The 14,170-nt window shown below is 34.5% G+C and overlaps 1 pseudogene; it reads left to right on the forward strand.

The window, feature by feature from the left end:
• Positions 1-1,039: 1,039 nt before the first annotated feature.
• LOC100371705 (uncharacterized) lies at positions 1,040-11,930 on the forward strand (annotated as a pseudogene).
• The last annotated feature ends 2,240 nt before the right edge of the window (positions 11,931-14,170 follow it).

Genomic DNA, 14,170 nt, shown 5'->3' on the forward strand with positions numbered 1-14,170 from the left:
AGATGGACTTCCTGTTCAACACGTTGTTGAATGTTCAAGATGTATAAACACACTCTCAAACTTGACAACATTCACTTTCAGACCACTAAGCAAATAGATTGAAATATCAGTTGCATAAATCATAAATATTGATTCGATTGCTGGATGGGATAGCTGCATTCATTGTTTATTGGGCCTAATCTTGCTGCAAAAATGTCCGCATCAAATCATTTTAATCAGTAATATAACCCAATTAATGAAAATGACGTCATTAATAAAATGCTTCGCTTGGACCCCCGGAAAGCTGTGAGACATGATTGTACGCACCCTAGACTAATTTTGGACGCTGTTTACCATATAGCACATGTTTCACAACAGGCAAATTCTCAGATGCACTCAAAGTTGGAAGAATTACCCCTATTTTTAAAAATAAAAAAAAAAATTACCATTCCATGTAAATAATTATAGACCTATATTTATCCTACCCGTTATTAGCAAAATATTTGAGTCCTTGGTAAAAAAAGCAGCTTTACAAATTCCTTGAAAAATGTAATATTTTATTACCATCACAGTATGGTTTTTGAAAAGTTTACAGTACGAAACTTGCTCTTGCAGATTTAGTATCAGATATTACAGACAATATGGATAGAGGCCTTGTTACATTTGACATTTTTATTGACTTAAAAAAGGCCTTCGACACTATAGACCATCAAATTTTACTTCACAAAATGGAACACTATGGGATTGCGGGTCTTTCACTGCTTTGGTACCAAACTTTTAACATCAATGGGACTTTGTCATCACTAAAGCGGGTCGGTTGTGGAATTCCCCTGGGGTCAATTTTAGGTCCTCTTCTTTTTCTTCTCTACATTAACGACATTAACCATGCATCTAACCGTTTTGATTTCCGTCTATTTGCTGATGACACAAACTTATTTAAATTCTTGAACCCTAATAAAATTAATAACCTTACTGATATTAATAAAGATTTCAGTGAAGTCGTTAAATGTGTCAAGCTAATAAACTTACAATAAGTGTGGAAAAAACTAATTATATGATCATGAAAACTCCACAAAAATCTACCCAGTTGGAAGGTTGCCTAGACGTTGATGGTTTGCCTGTAGAGGGCGTACCTTCTGTCACCTACTTAGCGGTAAGCATTGATCCATCAATGATATGTAAAACTCACATTGAAAAAGTTAAGAAAATTATCAGCCCCAAAGTAGGCATAATTTCTCGCATTCGCCACTATGTCCCTAAATCAATACTAATCCTCCTATATAACACACTAATTCTGACACATTTAACCTACTGTATTGAAATTTTGGGAAATACATGTCCAACATTGCTGGAACCAATACTTCGTTTAAAAAAAAGTAGCTCGACTAAACACATTTTCAGACTTTTGTGCACCTTCTGCACATATCTTTCATCAACTCGGCATACTAGATATTTATAAACTTTGCAAACTTCACATTTGTCTATTTATATTTGACCTTAAACACAATAATCCACACAATAATTGCCAATAATCTGAGCTTTAATGATCTGTCTCATAGCTGTCCGACGAAGTCAATATTCCAAAGCAATCTTACAATTCCAAAAGTTAATCTGACCATTTCTCAGCATAATCTAAAATTTGCATCTGTTAAACATTGGAACTCCAAGCCTCCCTTAAAATATCCTATAATAGAACACACTTTAAAAACACATTAAAGCACTACCTACTACAGAATTAAACCTTTTACCTTTCCAATATGTTTTTTTACACATCAGATTTGTTATTTTCCTTAATTTCCTCCTTCTATAAGTTGTATATTACTATTCTTGGATGTCCTACCTACCTAACTCCATTTTAATTGAATTGTTTTCATCATTATTTAATCATTTAACCAGTTTTATTACCATAATATTATACAATAAGTTGGTTCTTGGACTAGATTAGCTCAGACGAACTATTTTCCTTGAACCAAACCAGAAAATTTCAAACATCCTTTTATTTCTTCATTCTCACATCAAATCAATTATCGCTGCTGTGAACGGCGACGGCAGACAGATTATATTGGTTCTGCAGTTCTCCTGGCACGGGCAACTGACTTTTAGCTTTTTTACTATTCTGACATGTTGTATATAACAGTCAGATACTGACAAATAAGTAAGTTCTAATATGGGAGTTTGAATCACTTAGGCCTGAAGATAGCATCGTCACACACGGGAGGGGGGGGTGGTTACTCTGAGTCAGACATGGTACCCATGCTGAAGTATAGTTTTTCAAAACTACCTCTAAACATGTACTTATTTTTGTGAAACTATACCCCTTTTCAAGAGCAGAAACTTAAAATATATACCCTATATACATACTAAATCTACACTGTTTCCAAGTTGAGGTAAAATTAATTCACAAGATTCCTTTTCTTAGACTTTAATTACATAAATTTTTGAAATTGACATTACAATTTTATGCCTACAAAATAAACCGAAAATTATGCTGGAGAATACAGTACTGGAAAACGTCAAGTACACAATGTAGTCAAGTCGGTAAGAAAAATATACTATGGACCATACGGTATATATATAAAAGGTACTTATAAAATAAATGGCAGTGAATGCAATATTTTTTTTACAAAATCCTGCAGCCAACATTGACACGTTGACAATCCTTAATATTGCTAAATCGCCAGTTGTGAACTTCAAATCTAAGTTTTTAGAATTCCCACATGAAGTTACTAGCATCATTCTAGCAAGGTAAAATATGGATTTCTTTTGTCCAGATTATATAATAAATTATGAAATAATTATTATTTAATTTTTGTTAGTGTACCATTATGTATTAAAATATGTACACATTATATCTAGTTGTTGGGAATTGCCAAGCCGATTTATAAAATTGTGAACTAATATTTTCGTAAATAACACTGACCGCGAAATATGCCTCTGAGAAGTGTTATTAATGGAATATTTTATATTGCAATTTCTTTAAATTTTAATTAGTTGTATGCAATATATATATATATATATGCAGTTCTTTATTTCATTCTTGAGAATGAGTTATACATTTGTTTTGTACTATAATTTATCTATATTGGAAAATTGTTATGGGGATTATTAAGTTCAATAAAGAATAATCAACTATGCTTTGCAACACCAATAAAATCATTAATAACAGTATATTACTGAGCAGTATAAAAAAAATACATGATGCAAAGCCCCATTATAAATGGTCAAATGTTTATTCGTTTTAGAAACTAGGGGCATTATCAGAGCATGGGTCTTATTTTGGAACTCCTGCCAGAGCAACTGTACAAATCATAAGGGAAAATTAACAGCTTCTAAGGAGGGTATTCCCAGAATAGCAACAGTTGTTAAAGAAACATAAAATTTTAAAACCACCCGATACGAAACCGACTTACCGCGAAAGCCACTTAAGCTACAAGTGATGTAAATAAAAATATTTAAAAATAATTAAATCCCTAAATCTGTCTTGTGTAATATTTGAAAAACATGCTGGATTAAATGATACTACATGTGTAACATGTTTTCCATACAAGTTTAAATCATATAACTGCTTTGTAACAGGTTTTATCGGTTTCATAAACTGCTGAAAATAGGATTACGTAATTTGAAGCATGGTGCAAGAATCAACAAATACATATTGTCATTAGATCCCAATTTCTCTACATTTCTCACAGATATACAACTGTGTGCTACTTTATATAAAAGTAAGTGCAATGAATGCCTAGTTACCAGTTCATAAGCAACACTCAAAATGAGCATCACTAAAGAGGAAGTAGAATTGCAAGAACGATCGATAGCTGACATATCCAGAATACCCTGGTGACGCGTATCAAACTAACACTCCAAACAGTCGAGGACAGTTTGTACGTTTTTAATGACCCTGCCAATACCGAGTTAGATATCAGTGTTAAGAATAAGCAGTCAGATTTTGTGGCTAGTTCCCCTAAATCGCATAGATACATGGTAGAATATGTAACATAGTTTATTTTTCTTTAATATTTACGAAAATTTGTGTTCACTATTGGCCATCCGCTCCGCTAGGATTACCTTTAAAATCACTTATGGCGATCCGCTCCACTTTAATTGCCCTTAAAATCACTTTTGTTATGTTTTCTTCTGTGATTTTTTTTGGCTTGGCCGATTTCGCACAAACTTTGCAGGTAGGTCACACCTTCACCCTAGTTATTAGGAACAATCTGCAAAAATGTTGCGGCCCACCATTGCCATAGCAACAGCCCAAAAAACTGAATTTTGGATATCTTCGCGCCAAATGTATCTCCTACAAATTTAGGATAAAACACTTCAGACATAGCTCATTCTACTCAGCTTGAGTGTTGTCAAATTCGCGAGTGTGCGTATTTTTGTACAGTGGCGTAAACATTGCTACAATCAAAGACGCTCTGAAATGAAAGTTAATTCCGGGCTAGTACCATTGTCAAATTATGGGGAGTAGATGACTATTTATATGGGAGACGTTACAATAAGGAGCTATTAAAATTGTTCGATTTGCATACCAAAATTCTTTATTTGAACACAGCATGTTCTATATTCACCAAAACACAAAGTTGTTATGTTTCTAGACACACAACATACTCGAAACAATAGAAACCGTTCGATCCGAGCAACCTTGCGTTTCCGAGCAAAAACACGTTGGGGCCAAAAACGACCAATTTCGCCCAATCTTCTATGAATTCTTCTTAGTATAGCTAATTCAGTCCAGCGGTTAGATAGGGAATTTATTACGCCCGGAGAACCAAAATTTGGGACGTGAATAGCTCCGTCGATGGAAAATCGGCCAAAGGGGGTGAGACACTGCATTTCAAAAACATATTTTATATATATGGTACATAATCAGTGATTCTTATCTCGTCTTAGTTCGACTTTTGTCCAATTACGTTCTGTGATACTAAAACCTGTTCCATTATTTGTTATCCAAAGTGCGATAAATTTCACACTGACAGGGCATAATCTCGTAATGTATGTATGTAATGTAGTGGTATATTGAGCCACTGTTTCGGTAACGTGTTGATTAACATGAACATTTCATGCATCCAATTTGCTTTACATTTCTAAATTTCACAGTAGGTTGATTTACCAATAATATATTTGGTGTTATTTATATTTATTGTGGTATCACCTCCACCTCCAGCTGCGTGCCAAGCTATAATTTCATTTTTGTAGAAGACATGTAGGTTTAAAATTTCAGGGTAGTGCTTAAAATAAAAAAAAATCATCAGAAAAGGTTTTCTATGTTTGCTTTTTGAAGGTAGAATAACGGGATACATTTCCATGATGGAACCTTATCTGTCTAATTACTACCCAATAGTCGCGTGATCCATCAAAAAAACATCAAGCATTCTGATACCACCTTGACGGTTGTCACCAATCATACTATTACTTAATTTTATCAACTCTAGAGCCTCAAAGGCAGTTAAAAATAACGTAGGTTATTTTCGCAGACGCATGTGAATTAATTACTTTAATTTTACCATATAATTTGATATTGCTCTGTGGCCATGGAGGTAGGATATGTTCTATGATATTTTTTTTGTTTAGAGCGAGAAAAATACCATCACGGGTGTCATAAAAGAACACGGTAATCAGTGATCTTATTTGTGTCTTTGGCCATTTTAAACCAGCACAATCATCTGGTCGATTGCTACGTGACCCAATCCAAAGACGTCTTGTTTTTTCCAACGTTTAGAATGAGCCCGACACTGAGTCAAATGTATTCTCCATATTGACGCAACAATGCACTTCTTTGCGAAGCAGACAGTTTGTTTTAATTTTTGTCCGCCACTTGTAGACATGGGTGCGGTGTGATCTCATTACTATATATAAATGTCATTCTGAATAATTTATCTTTGGTATATTGTGTTACTCACTTAGAATGATTATTAACAACATTACTGACGGTTCGAGAATTGGTGTTGTCGTGTCAGGTGACAAAGCATTCAAAAACATTGTTTATTTCTGGAAGCATTACTACTTTCAGTGCCTATTAGATTAATCAAAATGTCATTCAGTTGAAAATAATAACAACACATGTCCTCTCTCTACCTTATCTAATAAAGAAATATACAATAGTCATTCCTATGTTACTTTGTTTGATAATCCATTGAAAACTATTGATAAACCTCTCGTTGTATTGGATACCCAAACAAGGTTTGTTAGCAGGGTCGAACATTAATATGGACAACTATTAAAAATGGTCATGGTAGATATTGTGACAGTGGGATTAATCAAATGTCGATTTCGAAAAATTAAAAATATTTTGGTGGATGCTATTTTCGAATAAATATGTAATATGCTACACAATAAAGTTAAATCTGGACTACCGCCATTTGAGCTCATTTCGACTCTGTGGGTGTTATTTCTATAAGACCGTCTATATTCTCTATAAGTTATACAATTAAACAATTAAAGTTTTTTATTGTGATTTTATGTAGCTTAAATTGTGCACCAGTTGTAACTTCAATTCGATATTTGGCATTATTTTACCGTGATAATATGTAGAAGCAGGTAACAATAAATGTGTACTACGTGTACTCGTGTGTCGGAAGACGGGTTTTCGAATCCATGTGGGAATTTGTTGCTTGACTTTTGTAAAGACACTGGTATGAAATAGCTAATGGGTGCATTGGCGAAGGTAATTGAAGTGGAGGATTTACATGTGTAACTATCGAAGTACAAACGTGGTGTATTACGTGTTAAAATCGGTTGACAATTTTAATTCGTTTAGCAATTGCCGAGTCGATAATAGGCCAGAATCCGAACATTAACCTTTGATTTTCCAAATCCTACTCAGTTTCTCGCAGCACACGTTGAGGGGCTGCAGTCGACACAAACAACAAATATTATAAAAATAAGTGGGGTGATTTACATGCCGAAAATTTTAATACTTTGCAAGTAGTAATTTTAATAATTTATCAGAAAAGTGTTATTCAAGTATTGATTGTAATTGGATAATGTTATGTTATTTTTTTCTGAAACGACTAAGATGAAGCCTTCCAATTTAAAGAGTAAACATAATACGACACATGGTTGGTATAATAATGAGTGTCGTCAGACATAATTCAAAGTTGTTCGCGCTCTTAGTCATTTCAGAAATTCTAAACTTGAACGAGTAATAATATCTTATAAATCCGCGTCAATTCTTACAATGAAAGCCATAAATTATCAGACTCTGCTACTAACAACGATGCAGAAAAAGAGATTATACATCGTCCAATATTGATTACTTTCCTGGTTTGTTTTCTTATGACTATAATGATTTTGTTGAATTGAAAATATTTTATTCAGAAGTAGAGGATCTGTTAGATAATATAGACGATTCATATTTGCCATATATAATCAAACAGATGCTAATTTATTGTGTTTGCTTTATTGTTTTTGTTACCTCAATCATTAAAATTCAACTATATTAATATAGGTAAACATATCGATTGGTGCAAATATCAATAATAACAGATAAAGTGCAATAGAAAGAGCCTAGAAGTTTCGGGAAGATGTGTCGATAAGGTAGCGGGACTATTGTTTGCATACTTGTTTTCATCTTCTAATTGTGACTAAATGTATAAAAAAAAGACTCAGGAAAGGATATATTTTTTGAATCGCCAGACTTCAAACTTTTTTAAAATGTGTGTTTCATGCCCGTATCTGCATTCTACGACGCATTACCCAATCAATGGTAAAAAATTACTGCTGGTGATAAGAAGTTTTTTTTACTTTACCTAGTAGTTCAATACACTGGTAAATTGAATGTGTCTTGTCAGTTTTATTCAAGCAATGCGTTTTAAAAAGGAGTGTGCTGATTTTTAATTTCTGTTTTAGTCGCATTGCCACCAACTCAAACCACAACACGTTGGTAAATAATCCACGAAATAGTTTGTCTGGACACATTCGAGTTTTTCTTAAAGCTGTTAAAATTTGATCCGACGACAATAAGTATACGTTATTTTTTGTTAACGACCTTGTATTTTGAAAAAAATTAAACTCCTAGAAAACGTCCATGAAGTCAAAGCAAATACTTTCAAGCTGGTTTATTCGACACAATTGATTTGTTTTCCCTTCAAGGTCTGTTTTAACATGTGTAGGGGAATACAAATGTGTAAGGCTATTGGAAACCAAAAAAATAAAGGAATGGGATAGCTATAATTCGATAAAATCCGCAGATGAGAACACCCAAATCAATGATTTTTTTTCCAGTGGCTGTGTTACCTAGCTGTAGGTCCATAGATCTGCTTGTGTCGATCTGATGTTATAATAAACGTACTTGAAATTTGTATGGTATTGTCGACACAGTAGAGCTATGGTGACAGCCATAGAGTACCGTCCATGTTGACGCCGCAATGAAACCATTGCGCAAATAAACGATTAAAAATCAGACAATGTCTTGTGAAAAACGACTCCATACTAAGGTCGATAGATTGTACATTTATTAAATACTCGCCACAGTAAGGATTGAAACTTAATAATTTCAAATAAAGCCCATTCACCCGAGTATTCTTGGACTGTCACTCTAAAACACAGTTTGTCGCCATCTTACACACACTGGACGAGGTCGGTATCACATGATCAATATGGCGTCACGTTGTTGTCATTAGGTAATGCGGTTAGGGATTCCCCGAGAATGTACACAACATGTCCGGTATTGGGTCAATAACGTGTGTTCATTGCAACCAACCGTTTCAGAAACGAAATCAAAGTTTGAAACGATATGGAGTTGGCACAAATGTTTGTTGCAATTTCACTGTTTATGACATTGTAGTTGAATTGTTCAAGGAACCACAAAATGGTGGTTTTGTTTGCCAAACATATTACAGTCTAATCTGTAGGTTTGGCAAACTAAGAAAAAAAGGCTCAATGTGTTAAAGACGAGCTTCGCGAACGATGTTTTTCTCCCTGTGTTGGATTTAAAAGAAAATCCAGCGAAGAAGAGGCTTCAGGGGCAACGTCTGCCAAACAAGTGGTTTTTCAACTTCCACCAAAAGTTACGGCATCAATGCAACCGGTAGTAGAGAAAACAGACAAACAGGTATGTATTTCGATAATTCTTTATATGGTTCTAATTTACATTTATCAACCTATATTTAAAGCCATGATTATTTTCTCATTCAACATTTGTTATATTGAAGAATATTGCATACTTGGTTCATCTGCTAATTTTAATATTATTTGACCATTTACAGAAGTCTACTTTCATAGATGTTGCTATCAATCACATCAATTTCAGCGTATTCTTGTGCGCAACTTTGAGTGTTTAAAGGACACACAAATATAATGGCATATATCGCACAAGTACTCTTCTGAATCACGATTAAAGAGTGAGATTGTAAGTCCCAATATCACATAATATTCACACCCAAAACTAAACAACTAAACTATGGTGTTCAGTTGTGTCTCAGTAAAGTTAGTCGTACAATGATGACAATTAAAATAGATACTTTCCACTCATTTCACACTAAATACCCACGTTGACACATTTCTAACTATAGTCTAAACTTAAGTCTTTAAACCAATATAAAGTGTAATGTTTTGAAATAGGTCAATGAAAATTAGCACCATACTACGGCCGAAATGTACAGTAATATATTAACAGTCCAAACGATAAATCGGATGGTTTCTCTGAATATAGCATGATGGTATATAATTTAAATTTATAACCATGTCCAAGTCATTTGTTATATACTTACTCTGGATATTGATATATTTGCGTTTTTCAGGTTAACCTTGGTATAATAAAAGCCAACCCTTCCTCCAGCAAAGGTGTGATTGAGATAATGCGACATCTTGGACAGTATGTACCATCACAAAATGGAAAACCCCTCTATAACGTTGTATGTCACGGTGATCAATTATCAATTGAACGTATGGTTGATGCCAAGTTTGCTATGGCATGTAGCCAAGACCATGTCAATCGTCTTGTTGGGCTCGAACCAAGGCCACAGGAGTTCCACAAAAGGTGCATCACAATCCAGGTAAATACTGAGTAGTTACATGCTTGTAATATAAATATAATGTTATAAATTATGTATGGATGCATGTGTAATATTTGTTTCTTTTATTTGAAGGACACCATAAACAAACTATTCAGTGGAAGTTCGGCAAGTGCACGTGGGTCTTTATTCCATGTCAAAATTAAGTTTGGTCACCGTACAGTGAAAAAGAGGGTGATTCATGATGTTAATCACACAGTGGATTTTCTTAACTTTAAGACCGAAAGCTATACCTGTCTATTGGCAATGCATTTAAGAAGACTGACCAGCCTATGTGAGAAGCCGACTATTCAACCGGACTAGCAGAAAGACTACGTTGAAAAGTTAGCTGAGGAAATAGTTTCTTTTATTTGGCCGGATGTAGATGAAGTGCCACTTAGTGACAGTGATCAACAGCCATGCATTGATAATTATGATGATGAAAATGATGATTATTGCATATGTAAAACAGGTATGTGCATGTATGGTGTCGACTAAACTGAAACCTACAAGTGCATGAATAGTGATCTGTGAAACAACGCAATAGGGAGATAGATTCTACCACTGAACTCAATACAATATAACAAACCACCTCTTTATTCACAGACCTAGGAGAGACCATGATTGAATGTTCTGAACTCTCACAGTGTAAAAGAGGCAGATGGTTCCACCTCGATTGTGTTGAATTACAATCTGAATGTGTACCAGATGACGAGTGGTGGTGTAGCCCGGACTGTGAAAAATCATCAATTTATTGTTTCTGTAAAAAGAAAGAAGATACTGATGATGATAAGTGGATAGGGTGTGACAGGGAGTTCATGTGCCCTAATGGTTTCATATGCGATGTGTTGGTAATAATAATAATAATAATAATAATAATAATAATAATAATAATAATAATAATTTTCTGTTGATAAATTTTCCACTAGATGGTTCTTGGTTTTGTTCAGATGACTGTCAAGTTAAAGGGCCTTTATCAAAGCTAGACCAGGACATCGGCGCTGACTACCTCTTCAATTACTCCTGTCATGCATTATGGAGAGGGTTATTCCATATGGCAGAAAAAAGATGCAGAACGCGAAAACGATGGTCCGGCAATGATGTCGAATTGGAGAGTTTCAATGTTAGATTTCTGGGAAAATAACCATTATAAATATCTTATAATTGGCCATAGATTGCTAGCATGTAAGTTTATTTTATCGTTTTTTCAGTAAATTTCAAATATGTGATTAAACTTACTGGCGATCCTCACAAGAAAATATTGGTTAATATATTCAACGTTTACTTTAGGTATAAATGGTTAGTTTCGCCAAGGCAAGGAGAAGAAATGCTTTGGAATAGCACTGCTAACCTGAAAGAAGGAGCTGGGAACAACATACCGCTAGATCTTGTTAACGAGTTTCTAAATAATGACTTTAAACGTAAGTGTACAATTGGGAATGGTGAAAGGTCTTTTTTTACTAACTGAATGTATGTTTTTACATCAACCCAACCACTACTTTCGGCATATATGTGTCCGTTGTTTATGTGTGAAAATATCTATTTGTATTTACACCCGTTTTTTATATATGATTAGTAATCAAATGCTTATTTCCATATACATTGCAGAGAACCTAAAACACTGCCATGGTCGTTACACAGACACCCATGTTGCTAGATTTAGTCAGCTGGTTGGAAGATTGTCCACAAACTTAGAATGTGTTTACATGACCCAATTCATGGACGAATGTGTTCATAAAGCTAAAACTACATCTGCTAATTACAGACGAGACGTCTCCAAATTTGTAAAGGAGTACAGAGACGAATGGCATATTTCAACAAATTCCGGGTCGGTATCACGCTGGATTTTCCAACTTTCGGAATAAAGTAGCCATTCACAGTGGTGACAAGTTGGTATCCCGACTGAAATCACACTGTAGAACCCTTGACCTGTTGAAAGAAATCCTTCCACAGGATTAGTTGTTTCCCATGATTGGATTACGGATTGTTACATTGGAACTATAAATATTACTACTTTGTTAGCCAAACAGTGAGCTATATTCCGATACTGTTGGTTGAGTTACTTTTTCGTTCACCTTATTGTTTAGCAAGCAATAACTTCGTTTAGATGAAAATGTGTTCAACAGCTTTATTTCTTTACCCGAGTGAAACCTAAAAACATTTTCAAATTTTCTGGTGCCGATTACAAATGAAATAAGTTTTCAAGCAGTCAGTCAGTACAGTCAGTTTATTATTAAATCACATTATGAATTAATGTTCAATTAGCACGAACAGAGGAAATAATAGTTTTTTGTGCATCATACTGGGAAATGCTTCAAATAGAATATTGATTTATCATTTTAGTTCATCCTTGATTGTCGAACTTATAAATCTCGCGTACGAGAGGATGACACCAAAAGATGATGAAAATAAATACAACTGAATATAACGATGTTTCATTCCCAAGAAGCATTTATTTTATTACGCATATTAAATATACCACAGGATGAAACGACAATGTTGCCACAATACTGTAGTACACAATAAACATAACACTATGTGGCCATATTTGCTATCTGCGTGTGAAGATTTAACTCAATAACATAACTCTAACATGCTGAACAACAACCAAAAAATCAAATAAAAATGGCAATTTGACAGTATTTCGATGCCTACCTCTGCGAGTTTAATTGACCCGACATGGACATTTAAGCTTACAAGCTGTGCGACACTTACAATTGAGGCAAACACAACACTCACATTTCATATCACATGACTTGCGATGTTTTATCTCGTCAATTATATGGGGATTCATTCCTTTAATAGTGAGGTGTTCCAAAATGTGGACTCGTAGACATGGAATGTTTGAATGTTTAAGTTGTTCACAGAGTGATTTCATATCATCTTCAACGTGTAAAACCGTTCTTGGCAGCGGAAATAAATGTGCCTCCGCTGGATCACCATTTCGCCCAGCACGACCTAGTTACTCCCTCTGTTTTCAACTATGCTGTTACTACATCCCCAATGAATAACTATATTTAAATCTGGGATGTTCACCCTCATCCCAAACGCCACAGTGCAAATTATACATCTTAAAACATTATCCTGCGAGAAACGTGAAACAACTCTCTCCTGGTCTGTGCTGGCCAATGCCCCGTGGTAAACTACCACAATTCGGTTTTGTATAACTTTGTTTCCATCTCCATAAGCAGCATTTCCCAGGTAGGCCATAAAATTAGCAAATACCTTGCCACACTGAGTGATGGTTCTGCAAAGGAAAAGTCGAAAAGTCAGTTATTTACTAAATTGTTATTATATTATATTATACATTAGATCTACATTTAAACGTTCAACTACCTGTTTTTTGTTATTATACATATGTATAAAAATGATATACCTGACATAAATGATGGTTTTCCGTGTTTTGATGCCGTCACTTTTGAGTTTCCTTAGAAACCAAGCCATCTCTTCAGTAATGGACAATGAGCCAAACTCGTAGTAGAGACTAATGTTAGGCCTAAATAATTCGATAATTAATTTAACAATTAACTGTGTAAATCAGTCAGATTGCGAAATAGGTAATAATATCACACATCTTTAATTACACGATATTAGAAAATACGTAGGTAAAGTCCAACATTGAAACGAAATTGAGACGATTATCTTATATACGTATAATGGTTAATACAACGACAACAATAATTATATATTAATTAAATATATAGTTGTGGAGACTTCACTTCGGAAGTACTTACCATAATTCTAGGACATGACATTCATCTATGGCTATGAGACAAACTCCATCTCCTTAGATTTTGGATTGAAGCAAAATTGGCCTCCATGAGTCAATAAACAACAATGCTTCGGGCGACATAAATAAAAGTGTAAACAGTCCTTTCTTTATACCTATGATACAAAATACAGTCTCAGTAACTAGGGGGCCAATCTAGTTATTAATGTTTCGATAATTTTACTATCTCGATAAAACATTGAGAAAATATTAATTTGAGACAATTACAAATTTCACGTACCTTCAATAGTTTCTGTATCCATATCTTTCTTCCTTGTGATGCAGCATGACTTAATGTCCATAGCATTGCAACTACGCACCTGGTCGTACATTAGGCTTCGTAATGCCGTTTATCACTGATTGTTTCATTTAACAAAACTGGTGGGAGCATGTAACAGATACTTTTCCCAAATCCAGTTGGTAGCACAGG

This window comes from Saccoglossus kowalevskii, chromosome 21 (assembly GCF_978046115.1).
Source record: "Saccoglossus kowalevskii chromosome 21, keSacKowa6.1, whole genome shotgun sequence".
NCBI classification, from domain to species: domain Eukaryota; kingdom Metazoa; phylum Hemichordata; class Enteropneusta; family Harrimaniidae; genus Saccoglossus; species Saccoglossus kowalevskii.